The 9,943-nt window shown below is 35.0% G+C and overlaps 1 non-coding gene across 1 annotated transcript; it reads left to right on the top strand.

The window, feature by feature from the left end:
* The first annotated feature begins 4,456 nt into the window (after positions 1 to 4,456).
* On the top strand, positions 4,457 to 4,538 carry Trnas-uga. Its single transcript has one exon. It is a non-coding gene; the product is annotated as a tRNA-Ser (tRNA).
* The last annotated feature ends 5,405 nt before the right edge of the window (positions 4,539 to 9,943 follow it).

Genomic DNA, 9,943 nt, shown 5'->3' on the forward strand with positions numbered 1-9,943 from the left:
CGGACCGAAAACAAAACTAAAATAAACTTGGAACGTTGTGTACACGTCGAGCAACAGATGTAGACTGACCCAAGTCTACAAGACAGGCGGGGAGCGGCGGCGGCGGAAGGAATTTTGATACGGGCGAAGAGTGGGTCAACTGATATATCTATATTCTTTAAACTGTGGTAAAACCCAGAGAAATAGAAGGGATAGAGAATGAGCGTCAACATGCGCAGAAGATGGGCAAGTTGGGCGCCATATTCCAGGTCTTCGTGTCATTTTGTATATAGGTGGTAATCTATAAGTAATCAAATATCAATTTGCTGTTTTCAACCATACGGGGGACAATTTAAATTTAGTGAAATTCTATCATTTATTATGGTTTGGTTTGGTTTGGTTTAATTATCAGTTTCAAAACTGCGTACAATATTGGTATATAATACACTAAATATACGAATATTCTGACAAAAGACGCTACGGACAGATGAACTTTTCGTCGTTAAACACTCGAAATGATATTAAATAAGTATTTACAATATTTCATGTTTACTTGTACTGAATTACGCGTTTCAATTTAAAATTTTTGCAAATTTGGTAAAAATTGTTCTAAACAACTTTTTGTTCAAGTTGTATATTCATAAAAAACATTTGGTTCATAATTATTTTTGATGATTACTACCTTGTATTTTTAATATAAACCTAGAAAAAATATGTTTTTGTTTTATTTTTTTTATTCGTCCCTTTAAATTGTGTTTCAAAAACTATTACATAACAGGTCCTCTAACAAATATTTTCATAATACATAAACATCATTAAGGGTATTATTATTAGTATTTATCCTGGTTTTTGTCGACAATAAAAACTCAATCTTGTAATAGAACATCAATTTTATATTTCGTAAAATTATTTTGATACGAATTCAATTTGTCAAAATTCAAGTCATTAATATATTGATAAACAACCCAAATTATTCCTAAATATTTTATTATTAAAAAAAACTGTTACCGGTAAGTTTGTAAAACACATTATGGTTTGTCGTAATACTAGAAAAAATAATTTATTTTTTGCACAAAAGAAGCTTGTCGATCCTTATTTGTCCATAACAAAATTCTGTATGTACAACATACATATACCTAATTTATTATTAAGAAAATTAGATATATGATCTCAGAATTTTAAGAAAAATTTTTTAAGATAAAATAGTTCTTTCTCAACTGTAATATTGTCAACTTTGGCCTGTATTTTATCTATTTAAAAACATGGGATTGACAATCTCCTTACTAAAATACATACTGGAAGGTACTGATTAAGTTTCATTGCATCAAATACCTTTGCTTTAAGGCCATTGCAAAATGCTTTTGAACTTCATCATAGATTTCACAAGAATAAAAGTGTAATATTGAAACAAAGTAACATTGTAAGCTTCATGACTAATAGTCTCATTTTTAACACTTTTTAAATATCATCTCGTTAACAATTATGACTATTATATGATTTTTCTCAGTGATTTGTGGTACAGATACAAATTAATATATGCCCCATAACAGTTTTTAAATAAGAAACTTCTGCCTACAGATTTAATTTTCTTATTGGCATAATACCCTTTCTTCCTATATAAATCTTGCTATTTTTTCAGTCCAATTTTCTTTGTTTTTACAGTTGTAGGAATACTAAAAATGTTGACTATAGAACTTGATACTATGTTTGAAAAAGCCTCCATACCTGTAACTGTGCATAAATCTAATTAACTAAATTCTCCTCCTCTTGACACTCTGAACACTGCTGCTGCTAATGTTAGAAATATTTAGCACAAAACTACAACTACCTACAACAAACTTTACAATAAAAATGTTAAATTTTCGCTGTTCGATTAAAATACCCTATCTTATGTTTTCTTTTCCTCCAAATAATCTTGTCAAGTAAGGACCAATCTTATTTGACATATTTCTGGTACACTTGAACTTGTGCTTTCATGGACACTATAAGAGTGCACTGTTTTACAGAAGCACGAACATTGATTCCAAGTATCTTCTTCCACACGTAATAAAAACATCCTCTTTAAATGGCCACATCATACACTTATTTTTGACCATTCCCAATTACAATCACGATTTTACAAATCGCCTTTAGGAAAACTAAAATAAACAGTTTTGGATCATCTGTAAACACGATTATGTTGTATAAACTTACACATGAAAACTAATCATTTTTCCCGGCGTATTAGCTTTCTTAGAATGACTATGACAATATACAACAAGCCTTTTTGAATTAGTGTTTTGAATAATTGAGATAATAATAAATTTTAACTAGATAACAACACAAACGAAAAAAAAAAAAACAAAACAAACAGATGTCAATTAAAGAGGGGAAGTGACAGCGAGACCTGGAAGATGTCTGCCATCTTGCCGTCGACAAAAATTTGGATGCGCACTCGTCGAAGCTCATTCTCCCACTTCCATATCTCTGGTAAAACCTTATAAATTCTAAACTTGTTACACAGTTAACACAGTCCGCAGCAGTTGTTGACTTTTTCGGTAGACGATATTTTATAGTCAGAATTCATTATAACGCCATCTACTAGGATTTTCAGTAACCAGCAATCATATTCCTCTAAAGTTTCAATATCATTCTGAATTTCAAAAACTTCTAAAAAATTCCTGAGTGCAAAGAAGTATTAAAGACATTTTCTGACGATTTTTAGTGAGTGACATATTTCACAAAGGTTAAAAAAATGAAGGTTTTAATTTTCTTTCCTCCGCTAAAAATCGGCTTTTCGTTTAAGAATCATGATCATATTATTTTTTCATGTCTTAGGACTTCTAAGAATTAGAAAAAAAATCATCATTAATTAATTTTGAATTTTACTATAAAAATAAAATTGAAAAAACAGATTTTTTTGAGAATCTCGGAAACCGTTTGAGTTAAAGAGCTAAAAATTTAGGTGAATTATTTTGACTCGACACCAAATGGATCCCCTGAGTGCGAGTCAAAAAAGCCGCGGGACAGATTTCCCATATTAATCCGGCTATACCCTGTGTTTTTTTTTTCTGAGATAGTATCATCATCTTACAAATGCCAGTGTTTGTCTGGAAAAAAAAATTTCAGAAATATGTACTGATATTTGAATGAAACGATTTTAAGAAAAAAAATATTCCACCGTAATGGCTACAATAATTACAATGAGTTAAAACTTGACAAGCCTTATTATATGTAACCTTTTAACTCAACATGAGAACTACTTCATTTTCAGACATATAGTCTTTATTTTCCAGACGAGGAAAACAAAAAACAAGAGCTCTTTTGTCAGTCCATCCGCTAGGAAATATGGCCAAATGGAATTACAGCGGAAACAATGACCATTGTCAGTGTCACGAGGCCGGAAAATGAGGAAAATATCTGTCTTTTGTCTGGGGAAAATGAACAGAAAGCTACTCGTTTTTTGTTATTTTTTCTTGTTAATTAATATAGAACAAAAAAAATTGCTGAAATACGAGGCAACGTGGGTTGTTTCAAGAAAAAAATCCATATTAGTTCATTTTTATTGGAGATCTGTAAAGCCTCGTCTATACGTGTCGTTTTACCTGTCAGACTTTCCCGTCCAATCAAAACGTATCAAGTAGAACCTTGTGTGTAGACGAAAAAACGTTTCATTGTACCTGAAGTGAAATAAGACGGAAGATCGTCTATACTCTAGAGAACTAACGTGACCACTGGGTTTTACCAAACCAAACCAAAACAAAACTGTCGTTTTGGCTACACAAAAAGCTGATAAAGGTCACAAAGTTGCAAAAAAACGCCACCTTGACTTTTTCCAACGTTGTTATTTTTTATTATTTTGAACAAAATCATTCAGGAATGACGGGTATCATTATCTGGCGATTTCCACCAGCCGAAGCAGCTAAAATCATCAATAAATTGTGGTGCTGGAACAATGTATTTCTCAAAATTCTACCATTAAGTTTAGGTCGCGTCCAAATAGTCTTTAGTACATATAAGAGCATGCATCATAATATAGATAACCTTTTTGTTATTTTTAGCATCTAATTTTTACAACACTAGGCCCCCACAGCTTGAGCAAAGCCCAGAATTTTTTTGCAAAATTTATGTCTGACACCTGGTATAGTTTTTTTTGTTCAAATAAAATTTGTACCTAAGTACCTACCGAACAAAAAATGTTTGAATAAAATGTATTATGGCACAACAAGTTGTAAATTTTACAGTTAAACTCAACAATTCCTGCAGAAAACGCAGTCTAGACCATAGGTATAATAAAAATAATATGATGAGTATTATAAAAATTGAATATACTATTAATAGATGAAGTATCTTTTTCGATTCTTTTTTGTTTTTGTCAAATTTCATCAAGATATTCCATCAAAAAATAATGAACTCATTTTAATATCAAAAATATTAAAGTTAAATTAAAAAAACCATGGGTATAGTAACTAGATGTTATCTAGAAATTCACACACAAGCTGCGGTGTCCGAGTGGTTAAGGAGATGGACTTGAAATCCATTGGGCTCTGCCCGCACAGGTTCGAATCCTGTCCGCAGCGAAAACTTTTTTATTTTTTTTTCATTAGATTTTGGCTAATAATCCTACTTACTAATACTATCTCTCTTCTAGTTTCATTCTTTTTCTTAAAATCGTTCAGAAATATAGATAACTTGATACTATCTCAGAAAAGAAACACATTTTTTAAAAACTTAATTACACCCTGTAATAAAAGAGAAAAAAAAACAACAATGAAGTGGCATTATTTTAAAATACCATACGATTAAATATATACATTAAAATTCGAAAAAAATATTTTTTTTAAATAGATTTGTGTATCTGGAAACGTTGAAAAACGTTCTATCCTTTTTTAATCTTTCTATAATTAATGCTATTTTTTGACAAGTCAATTTATCAATTTTTAGTAAACGACGTCTATAGACACTGACCTCGCCTAAACTATCATCGACTGGCATTCCCAGCCGTCTTTGACGCCGTTTTTTTCGATTACTACAAATACTTAATTGAAAAAAAAATCTCAAAATTTTATCTTTTAACTATACAGGGTGTTTCAAAAAACACGGTTCAACTCTCATGGGGAGATTCCCCACGTAAAAATAAGATTTATTTTTCATATCAACGTAGTTCCGATTCTGCTTTGTTTCGTAGCTACAGGGTGTTATAGTTTTAATAATCTTTCGATTTATTATAATTTTCTTCCAAGTAATTTTAGTGAATCGAATGAAATTTTGACGGTAAAAGTTACTGTAAGTGCTACATATTTTAATGCTAATAAAGTGTCATAGATAAAAAGTGTTAAAGATAAATTCATCAAGGACGTGCCATATGGGTTATCACTGGAATATTTTTCAAAAAAAATTTTACTACTCTTTACTATCAGCTAAAATTACATATACTATTGCATTTAATTTTTTTGAAAAAACGCGCAATGTTTGTTAAATTGTAAGACAACGCCCCCTAGCGTCTACGTTCAAAAGCTTATTATTATTGTTTATATGGTACAATATAGAGTAAGAAACGCTCTTTTAAATGAGCCATCGCTTGTCGGATTCCGATAATCCAGTCCAGAGTTATTAATATTCAAATAAAAACAGATCTAACCTTCCCCCACCACTTTATTTTGGTAGATAGGGGAAAATGGCTCTAACAAAAAATATTCAAAATTTACTGAAGATTATGAAGCTGTTACTTATAGTACACCTTATCTAGGCAAAATTGTGCAAAAACTCCATTTTCTTATTTTTTGTTACAGTTGCGACCCCTAGCGGTCGTTCTACAAACTTGAAAATAATTTCCAGCAATTTATCATAGTCTCTTTAGTTATAAATATTTTTTCCGCAGGCTAATTCTTTCCGAGATACAGCCGAGAGATATTCTTAGTGGGACACCCTGTACTTGGAAGAAAATTATAATAAATCGAAAGATTATTAAGACTTTAACACCCTGTAGCTATAAAACAAAGCAAAATCGGACCTATGTTGATATGAAAAATAAATCTTATTTTTACGTAAGAAATCTCCCCACGAGAGATGGCACATGTTTTTTGACACACCCTGTATAAAATGATTATTGGGCTAAAAATCTGTCTTATAGAGATTTATCCTGATATATACCTATTTGATATAATTTAAATCTCTGCATTACACTTAAACCGATTATTTTTTCCAAAGACACAAAGAAGAATTTTAATAGAATTGCCCTAAATAGCCTTCTAAATCTCTATTTATATTCTTATCAAGTCTGGACCGTCTACAGAGCGCAGAGTAAAAAAAGACACCTAGAAAATTTGGCAAAGGTTGCAACACATTCGAAATAGCGAACGCGCGCAGCCCTATTTAGGACGATCGAAAGGGCACTGCGTTCCAGAACTCCCGAGAATTTCTATTACATATTGTAGAGAAAAATGTAGAATGAGTAAGAGGGGGGGGGGTTAATCACCGCGACCCTAATGATCTATTGTGTCCCCCTTCCTTGAGCCATCACACAGTCTATAACCCATCATACCCCTGTTGTAACAACTTTGGGACAGGGTATTTCTTATCCTTCTCTGACAACAGTTCTTCCTCCGAGGGTACAGACCTTTCCACGGTTGGCCGCTCTTCACAGTCGAGGAGCTTGCCTCCGGCTGAGGAACCCGTTAGGTGGAGGCTGGAGGATCTGTCTCCATGTTCTCAACCTCTTTAACTTCCCAAGCAGCATTTGGATGTCGGGACAACGTTGTGTCACGCGACCAAACGTCGGGGCGCAACGTCGGCACAACCTCGTGCCAACCCTAGTCTGCACTAGTTTGGAGAATAATTTTTGGGTCGAAACGACGTTGGATACCGACGTTGGCTAGAAGATTTAAGGTTATGGTTCAATACAGTTGCAAAAAGGTAGTGACTCGACGTCCTACCAACGTAAGAATAAGGAAATCTAAACAACGTTGGAATTAGTAAAATAGACGACGTTTGCATAACGTTGGAATAGGTCCTGAAACTGACTTCGGAAAACTCTATATTGTCCAACGTTGTAACTACGTTGTCCGAATCACCTAAAGATCACTTAAGCAAAAAAGGTTACAAGACAACGTTTATTCGACGTCGCAGAAGCTTCTACTTTGCTGTAGTACTAGTCCAACGTCGGTACAACGTTATAAAAACGTTTAAATTTATTTTAATACCCAAGGTAGGGAGCTAACTATTTTTTGTAACTAATCCAACGTTGTGTTTAGTAAACATGTGGTCGCAAGTCGTGAAAATGCTACTTGGGTTGGTCTCTCCTTAGACCTGATACCGGTGTTTTCCCGTATCTATAATAGAGGAATGTCCCTCTTTCTCTATTGCCTCCTTGGATTTGAGGTCAATTCCTATTGTGAGGACCTGACCATGACCCTCCTCTCTCGAGTTGATGACTCGCGGACTCGATGTCCTTACATTGAAGTTCTGACCCTGGATAAGGCTCAGCAGGTAGGTGGTGTCTTTCACCTTGCTCCTCGGCAGAAAGACCGCGATGGCCGCCCCTTTAGAGATGTTTTCTTCCTTCATTGCAACCAGTTCTGGCCCTTGCCAATTTTTAAGCTTAGGTGCGATTTCCACCAACCAATTCGCCGATTCTTGAGATACACAATCTATGAGGATCATACCCACCCGAAAGTGTATCCCCGCAAAACGCAGCTGACCCACATTTTGTAGATCGTTGTTTTGCGATCCGATCACCACTACTTCGTCCAGTACAGCCTCTAGAGACGTTTGCTGGTCGGTGGTCAGAGCAACCTCTGGGAAATCCTCTGGCAGCACTGCCATTTTCACTTGTCCAGCAATAGCGGCAAGGCTGGTGATACGTCCCTGCTTGCCTCGTGGTGTTGGACTGCTTTCCATCCTGGCTTTTTTCTCTCCTTGCCGGAGAAGAGGTGAGAGGTTCTCGCTCCCTCTCTTGCCCTTTGATGGAGATGAGTCAAGTTGTTTCTTGGTTTCTTTACTCTCCCCTTTTCGGAGGAGTGTTTTCGCTTTTGCTTCCTCTGGAGCAAGTCCTTCATGGAGCAGTCGGAGGTATCTCCGTGCTTCTGCTCCGCTAAGACCTACTAGACGAAACGGTAGCTTGTGTCGCTTATTGGGCCTAGAGGTAAGCTCCCGACCCTTGCTGGAGAAGGTGGTAGCTTGTGTGCCACTTGTGGAGGATGATCCCAAGCAAGTGTCAGCCGCCCCTCTTGTACATTACATATTGTTAGAGAAATAACAACAGATAATACAATACATCGGGGGATACAATACATCTGTAAGGTCGCGATGATTAGTCCCCCCTCCCCCCATTTATTTTATATTCTACCTTCTATATGATTGTTTTACTGCTTCGATCTCCTTTTTAATTGTTTTTTTGTGAGTTCTACACAATAGGTTATTTTTGTATTATTTCTGTCAAAAAGAGCAAGTATAGAAAAAAACTTACTACGCCACTGAATAAAAAAGTGCTTAAAAAAACTCAGCGAAATAGAAAAGTTATGGGCAATTTTCCAAATGGTAAAAAATTCAAAAAGACCCCGTATCTTGGTTGGCAGTGAAAATATCAACAGGCGGTTTACGTCATTAAACGTGCCTCAGAAATCGAGCCCATGACATCTATGTCGGTTTTGCTCTATCTAGTCAGGAAATAGGTTTTCTCTGTTAAAACAGACCAATTTCGACCACCCTGTACAATGTTGTAGTTTTTTCTTTTTATATGTTTTTTCAGTGTAGAAATAAAAAGGAAAAAATAACAGTAATATCACAGATTATACAGATTATAATCTTTGTTTTTTCTTTATTGTTTTTCGTGGTTCCAATTTTCGGAATCGGGCACTAGTTAGGTGACTAGTTTGCGCACTTGGCACGCCCATTTATGGCCTCTAAAATTGTACACAGCGCCTGACCCGCACAGTTATTAGAGAGATATCGGAAAACCGAATAGCGTCATCCAGTATTTACGCGTACCTTATCATGGTTACGATATGCGCGAGTCAATTTTTAACGCAACACCCGCTAATAACGTTACCGCCTGACGTAATATGCGGATCAATTACACCAAGCGCTCTTTCTAAATAACCTCTGATAACGTTTAAAAATTGCGTAAATGGGCATGTGCGGGTATTTGACAACCGGAGCCGGCCGGCGAGATATTTTATTTTAGGTTATGTTTGAACTGTTTTAAATTATTGCTTTAGTTTTATTAGGTAATTTGATATTTAACTAGCTTGGATTAGTTTTAATTAAATAAATATGATCCAAAATATGGATTCCACCTCTTCCAATACTAAAGAACCTATAAAGAGTCTTAGGTTTACAGCAGATGACGACTTAGCCCTTCTAAGAGAATTTGTTGCTTGTTGCCCTAAACCCACTGGCAGACGTTGAACACTAAAGCACTGGAAATAAGCACTTTAGCCCTTTAGTTTTAAAATACCTAGTAAACAAAAACAATTTCAAAGTTTTAAATTCAAAGTTAGGTTAAGTTTAAATAGCGGACGCGACGCGATCAGAATTCTTTCCGATCCGATAACTATAAATGAAGAGAGTTAATACCACCTCACGCAAAGGAAATAACACCTGGCCTTATTAACGTCCATGCACGCTATTCGGTTTAGCGATATCTCTCTATTACGCTGTTTATTGTTATTTTACACGATTTGCGCACAGGAAATTTGACTCGTTTGCACATCGTCATAAAAAACAATTTTTGTACCACGAATTAGGGACAAGATTTTTATCTGTATACTTATAGGATACCTAATCTGTGGTAATATTTTGAGGCTATCCTTTTAAAAACTTTTGTTTTGGATTAACAGTATTTGAATACATTTTTTGCATTGCATTACGGGTATAATAGTTCCCTGATTTGGTTTGGCTTGAAACGTACGGGCGAAAAAATACGCAAAAAATTCACCCAGGCCCCTCTGGCCCAGTTAGAACCTTGAGGATATTCCTACAATTT

This window comes from Sitophilus oryzae, unplaced genomic scaffold (assembly GCF_002938485.1).
Source record: "Sitophilus oryzae breed Bouriz unplaced genomic scaffold, Soryzae_2.0 scaffold_1189_pilon_pilon, whole genome shotgun sequence".
In the NCBI taxonomy this organism is placed as follows: Eukaryota; Metazoa; Arthropoda; class Insecta; order Coleoptera; family Curculionidae; genus Sitophilus; species Sitophilus oryzae.